Source organism: Moschus berezovskii, chromosome 12 (assembly GCF_049115385.1).
Source record: "Moschus berezovskii isolate FMDL1 chromosome 12, NW_MosBer_1.0, whole genome shotgun sequence".
NCBI lineage: Eukaryota > Metazoa > Chordata > Mammalia > Artiodactyla > Moschidae > Moschus > Moschus berezovskii.
Window position 1 is genome coordinate 68681118 of NC_142471.1, and position 7539 is coordinate 68688656.

Here is a 7539-nt window from a genome sequence, read left to right on the forward strand (position 1 = left end):
TGCTGGGAAAGGTTGGGGGCGGGAGGAGAAGGGGACGACGGAGAATGAGATGGCTGGATGGCATCACCGACTCTGTGGACATGAGTTTGAGTGTACTCCGGGAGTTGGTGATGGACAGGGAGGCCTGGCGTGCTGTGATTCATGGGGTCGCGGAGAGTCGGACACGACTGAGCGACTGAACTGAACTGAACTGAATGCTCTTTTTTGTTATGCAGATGCAAGTTTCTGACCTATACCATTTTTCTTCTCTCTAAAGAATATCTTTTAATGTTTCTTGCAAGACAGGTCCCCTGGCAACACATTCCTTCAGTTTTTGTCTGGAACAGTCTTTATTTTTTCTTCACTTTTAAACATAATTTTGCAGCAATGAACACCCAGCACAGCCACAAATAAATAAATAAAATAAAAATAAGCAACAACGATAATAATAAAAAGAGAGCCTGGTAGAGATTCTGAAAGAAAAATTTATGAAAGTTTGTGGGCCTCTTATGATTAGGCCCTCAGGAGTTTTTACTTCTCAAACTAGTCTACACAACACAAATTCCAGAAATTTGTCCATTACTGTTAACATGTTCTTACCAGTTCCTTGCTCCAGTGGCTTCCCTATAAACTGTGATTGTCTGTAATTGCCTGTCTATCCAGTTTCAGAGGCAGTAGATTGCCCTGAAAATTTTTTGTTTTATTTAAGAATAATTACATAGAAATCTAGAAGGAAATATGTCAAAGTGTAATGGTAAACCCACAAACATGCTTGCTTTTGTTGAGTAATAGAAAACATGGTACATTCATGTAGGGAAATAGTATACTTGCTGCTTGGCTGCTTACTTCAGTTGTGTCCGACTCTTTGTGACCCCATGGACTGTAGCCTGCAAGGCTCCTCTGTCCATGGGATTCTCTAGGCAAGAATACTGGAGTGGGTTGCCATTTCCTACTCTAGGGGATTTTCCCAACCCAGGGATAGAACCTAGGCCTCCTGTACTGCAGGCAGATTCTTTACCGCTGAGCCACCGGGGAATCCTAGAACTGAAGATTAACTGTACTTAAAACAATTAAGGTGATGCTGATCAGACCACTGCATGGCCAATTTTAAGATGACTGTCAGAGCTGACTGCTGTTTTTGCACATAGTCCCCTCCATCCATCTATGAAAGCTGTTGCCCTCTGATGTCAGTGGGGTAGGAGTTGGCCTTGCGACAGGAGTCTATCCTCTCTCTACCCCCTCCACCCTCCCATAGATGGCATCCGAAATAAAGCAAATTTTCCTTTCCACCAATCTTGCCTCTTCATTGGCTTTTGAACAGTGAGCAGCTGAACCCCACTTTCGTTTACACAAACATACAATTTTATACATAGATGATATATGAAAGGATCCACAAGAAACTAGTAATTGTGGTTGCCTCAGATATGACCGAGTGACTGAGAACGCACTGGGAAAGAGGACTAAGGATAGGAGTGGAGACAGAGAGTTGATTTTCTCAGTTTACTTTTACTCCTTTTCACTTTTTTGCAACTTACTTTAGTTTCGTGTGTGTGTATATTTGTAATGGGAAAAAATGCCATATGTCCTTTATTCTGATTGATTTCAGAATACTTTCTGGACATGGAAAGAAGAATTGTAAAACTTGGTGTCAGCTGTGGGAATAGTGGCCCGTGTTCCCGGTGTGATTTGCCAGTAGTCAAAATTATAGAGACAGAAAGTAAAATGGTGTTTGTTAGAGTCTGGAGGTGGGAGAGGGAACGGGGAGTTATTGCTTAATGGGTATTGAGTTTCACTTTTGTGAAATGAAAAGAATTCTGGAGATGGATGATGTTGATGGCTGTACAACAATATAAATGAAATTCATACCTGTGCACTTAAAAATGGTTGAGATGGTAATTTTTATGTGTATTTTACCAGAATAAAAAAAACTGGAAAAAAACCCACAAAACAGTTATTAACATTTTGAAGTACAAATATATAGAACTTTATAATAACAGAAAAAGAACTATTAATGACAGTGAAGGATAAGTTAAGGTTTTCCCAGATTTTAAACGAGCCTAAAGAACTTATTGCTATAATAGCAGACACGGCCTACAAGAAAGGCTAAACAGTTGTTCCCCCTGAAATGAAAGGAGAGTAACTAAAAAACGTACAAAGAAATAAAAAACACCAGTAATTGTACCTACATAGTTAGGTATAAAATCCAGTACTGTTGTGTTTTTGGTTTGTAGCTTCTCTTTTTTCGCTATATGATTAAATGACAAATGCAAAACAACAATTATCTATGTTAATGGGCACACAATGCATACATATGTAATTTGTGACAATAACATCAGGAAGGGAGGATGAAGCTGTGTAAGAGCAGTTTTGTATACTATTGAAGCTGCTGTTGCTGCTAAGTCGCTTCAGTCGTGTCCGACTCTGTGCGACCCCATAGACGTTAGCCCACCAGGCTCCCCCGTCCCTGGGATTCTCCAGGCAAGAACACTGGAGTGGGTTGCCATTTCCTTCTCCAATGCATGAAAGTGAAAAGTGAAAGTGAAGTCGTTCAGTCGTGTCAGACTCTTCGCGACCCCATGGACTGCAGCCTACCAGGCTCCTCCGTCCATGGGATTTTCCAGGCAAGAGAACTGGAGTGGGGTGCCATTGCCTTCTCCACTGCTGCTGCTGCTGCTGCCAAGTCGCTTCAGTCATGTCCGACTCTGTGCGACCCCATAGATGGAAGCCCACCAGGCTCCGCCATCCCTGAGATTCTCCAGGCAAGAATACTGGAGTGGGGTGCCATTGCTTTCTCCACTATTGAAGATAAATTGGTTTAATTCAAACTAGATGATTATTAACTGAAGCTGTTACCTCTAACACCCGGCCACTAAGAAAATAACTAAAAACAAAATCAGAAAAAGAAATGAGAAGAGAATCAAAATAGTGCACTAGAAAAAAAGTTAAACACAAAATAAGGCAGCAGTTAGCAGCAGGAACTTCCCTGGTGGTGCAGTGGTTAAGAGTCTGAGTTTCCAATGCAGGAGCTGGTGTTCAACCCCTGGTTGGGGAACTAGATCCCATATGCCACAACTAAGACCCGGTGCAGCCAAATAAATAAATAAATATTTTTTTAAATAGATAAAGCACAATAGAGTCACCCCAGAGATGTTCCCGTGTGTTCAGATTGCTGAATTTGAGTGCACCATCCTTGAAAAAACAAAATATAGTGTGACTAGAAAGACTCATCACTGCCATCCCCCACCCTTTTCTAAAAATAATTCATAAGAAAAAATCATTAATATTTTACATAATTAGTATCACCCAAGGTTCACACATGGAAGAAATAGCTAAGACATAACATCATAAATTCTCACTATGAAATCACAATAGAATCTTATATAGTCTGAGAATTTGCAAGTTGGGAGAGAGCCTCAGAGATTATATTACTCGTCCTATCACTGTAGAGATGAGGTAGGTCACTGAGGCCCAAGAAGATCAAGTGTGGGACCTTGGGGTCTAATCCCCGGGGCAGAGCCTGGGTAGAATGCAGGCCTTCTGAAGCCTAACTCAGGGTGCCCTCTACTCCTTCCTCTTTATCAAAAGTAAAACAAAAAATTCACCAAATGATAAACTGCACATGCTAAGGTCGGCAAGTTAAGAGCTTCAGTCGTGTCCGACTCTTTGTGACCCCAGGGACAATAACCTGTCAGACTCCTCTATCCATGGAATTTTCCAGGCAAGGATACTCAAGTGGGTTGCCATGCCCTCCTCCAGGGGATCTTCCCTACCCAGGGGTTGAACCTGCATCTCTTACATCTCCTGAATTATCAGGTGGGTTCTTTACCATTAACTGCCACCTGAGAAACCCCACACAAGGTGGTGCAGATTAGCAATTTGGTCTCGCAATGTGATTCCTTTAGCCATCAGTCAGGTATGTAACCCACCTTGGAATGGGAAGTTTTCACATGAGACTGTTCAGCATTCTGAGGGAAGACTCGTACAGGTTCAACACGGCTTCTTCGTGAATTCAGGAAGATTCTTCATGGTTCTTAGCATGTGGTGGGCAGGCGGTGCACACCAGAATTCCAGTTTCCAAGCAGCACTGTCACGTGTGTCCTGGCTTCGAGCAGCACAGAGATATCTGTTTGGTGCATGCTGGATAACCTTTCTTCATCCGGTCTTTCTCTAAAGGAGGGCCTTTTGGATTAATCATTCCTTCAACAAAATGGTGAACGGTCCACACCAGTCTGAAGTCCACTCCTAGGCGTCTCTACTATATTAACAAAACCATAACCATTGTGAGGAAAGGTGTTAGCAGATGTGGTCTCTGCGGTCTCTGGTGTTTGTCGTGGGAAACTCGCCCTGTCAAAAGTTGGTATAATGTTGGCCTTGTAGCTACAGTTTCTTGCCCCAGGGGAAATGTCTATTTTGCAGACCTCCTCAACAGCAGTATTTCAACTCAACTTTCATGGATAACCACTTCCCTGCCCAGGTGTAGTAGGCAACAGTGTGGTTCCAGGAGCCCAGGTGATCTGGCCTGTTTGACTGGGTCAAACAGTAGAGTCGGGCCCTTCCGGGTGTCTCCAGGTAGTGTCTTTAACAGGTAACCACCAGGGAGCATCTGTGACTGCCTGTTGGCTATCAGACTTCCTGTGCTCACTCAACATCTCTTCAAAGCCAAAGGAGTCAGCAAACTTCTCATGCTCTGTCAAATAGCTGGTTGAATTTACAGCTTCTCAAATTTAGCCTTACTGACTTCATAGGCGTCCCTGTAAAAAGCATCAATAGCAACTTTCTTCACACATGCATCTCCATCCTACTTTATCTGAGGATCATCAGTACCCACTGTAAATATTCTGGCAGGGATGGGGCCATCTTGGTGGGTAGAAACAGCCAATCTCTGGGCCTCTTGTGAGTATAGTTGTGCAACCCCCATCTGCTACAGACCCCGGGGCACTGGGGAGTGCCCAAACTGCCCAAGCCTGTCAGGAACACGACGCCCAGGCCTCTTCGCCTCCCACCAGCCAGCCTGGGCCCCTCATCAAGAGCAAAGGCAACAAGAGGATGAGCTATATACAGTTTTTAGTTTTGTTTGTTTTTAAAAAACCTTAGATTTTCTTTATTCATTGGTTCATTTCTACAACAAATGCATCCAAAACACTACACAATAAAATTATTTACAACATTTCCAAATGAGAAGATTCTTTCTGCCCTCCTACTGCTATTCACACACAGTACTTCCACAGCACATCATAAGAAGATTACCCTGTACTCTAAACTGCTTAAGAAATGTGAAAACTAATAATGTAATCTCATTAGCTCTGCTCAATATGTGGCAACATTTTAGAAACCTTGAACTTCATCTTGCAACATCAAGAGAGTTCAACAACTGCTTTCCCCATTGTACCTTATGAAATAGGTTGCAGGGACTAGGAGAAGGACCACATTGTCAAAATAACTAACTGCATAGAAATGGATTTAAAAAGTCACAACTCAAAATCACTTTTTGTAAATTTCACACACATTTACAAATATCACATTGTCATCCAGCTTGTTTACTTGGATTTTCTTTGCTTGAATTGCACCACATTGGTTATGTCTTTAGCAGAGCTAGAGGCTGAGGCAGAGAGGATGACTCACAATGTCTATTTTCCATATTCTCAGAATCCACAAGCCAGCTCTTCAGCTTGGGCGTTTCTTTGGCTTGGAGTTTTCGACCTTTCAATTACCTCTTTGGACTCATTGTTTTGTCCAGAGATTATGGCAGCATTTGCCTTGAGTTCTAACCTGGGAACAGACCCCTGTAGTGCTGTGGCTGGAGTTTCCTTTGGGACCAAACTCTGTGAAGGGCCTGGTGGTCAGTTTGAAAATTCTGGTGGTTTAGGGCCTGAGTTTTCCAAGCTAATTCCTTGTTTTCCAGGTAATGGCTGCTTATCAGCCTCCTCCAAACCAGCTGGGTGAGTATCTGGCGTGTTTGGGTTCTGCTAACTATTTTTCTTCTACTAAGGGGGTTTCTTCTTCAGTTGATTTGCATTGATGTTATTTTGCTTATTGTTTACCCCAAAATTGCCTGCAGAGATATCACTCTGCAATAAGCTGACCAACAATGGGTTTGTTAGTGTGACATCCTTATTGACTGGGAAGCCTAGATTCTGACCACAGAACAGCTGGTTTCCATTGGGTGCACCAATGGAAGGTGCATTGAGAGGCATCTCATGGCTGGAGAAGTGGTTTCTGGAGGCACTGTTTCCCTGCATGGCCTGCACGTGGGGTTGGGGGAACATGGTGCTTTGTTGCATGCTAACATCAGGCATCATCTGAGACGAGCTATCATTATTTGCTATAGTAGCAGGATAACCCGGAGAAGGCAATGGCAAGCCACTGCAGTACTCTTGCCTAGAAAATCCCATGGATGGAAGAGCCTGGTAGGCTGCAGTCCGTGGGGTCGCTAAGGGTCGGACACGACTGAGCCACTTCACTTTCACTTTTCACTTTCATGCATTGGAGAAGGAAATGGCAACCCACTCCAGTGTTCTTGCCTGGAGAATCCCGGGGACGGGGGAGCCTGGTGGGCTTCCGTCTGTGGGGTCACACAGAGTCGGACACGACTGAAGTGACAGCAGCAGCAGCAGCAGCAGGATCACCATGCTGCTGGGCCATACAGGTATATGCATGTGTGTGTGTGTGTGTGTGTGTGTGTATATATATATATATATAATTTATTTATTGGCTTTGCTGGGTCTTCATTGCTTCACGGGCTTTTCTCTAGTTGTGTTGAGTGGGGCTGCTTTCTAGTTGCTGTGCACAGGCTTCTCATTGTGGAGACTTCTCTTGTTTCGAAGCACAGGCTCAAGGGTACACAGGCTTCGGTAGTTGTGGCACATGTGCTCAGCAGTTGCAGCTCCTGGGCTCTGGAGCACAGGCTCAATAGTTGTTGGGCCATGTAGTTTTAAATATTGTTTTTCTTTCACATTACCTTGTAAACATGGTTTCGTGTTTCTCCATGTTCTGGCAGCAGCAAGCTGTTTTATAATATTAGTATTTAATAATTTAAGTTTTCATTAGGGGGACTCAAAAAAGTCCCAATTATGTAAGTGTTTTAATACATATAGATTTTTTCTCTTTTATTCTATTTCACTGGGTTTTAAATTCCTAGATGAGAGACTGGGTCAAAAGAAAGCCAGTTGGCTCTTGCCATGTGTTACCTAAGTGTGCCTCTAGGATTATTACCTGGCCCCTAGACAGGTGTGAATATATCTGTTTCCCAAAGCTTGGACCAGCGTTGGGTATCTAATTTTTACTTGGTTTAATGGTTGTTAATTGGAACCATACTATACTTACAGTCTTTAATTTGTATTTATTTCCCTAATTACTAAGGAAGTTGAGTCTTTTTAAAAATAAATATATTGTTTACTACTTGTTTATCCTGTTAGGTGCCTACTTGATTCAAAGCAACAGACATTCTGAGTGCCCACTCTGTGCTAGGAGCTGTGTATATCCCTCAAAGGGGCAGTGACCTAATAAAAATGATCCTTTGGAATAGGGTAGGGGAACCAGGATAGTATAGGAAATATAAGA

At 42.9% G+C, this 7539-nt stretch overlaps 1 pseudogene; it reads right to left on the reverse strand.

Moving 5' to 3' along the window:
• Positions 1–3966: 3966 nt before the first annotated feature.
• Positions 3967–6966, reverse strand: LOC129555142 (formylglycine-generating enzyme pseudogene; annotated as a pseudogene).
• Positions 6967–7539: the final 573 nt, after the last annotated feature.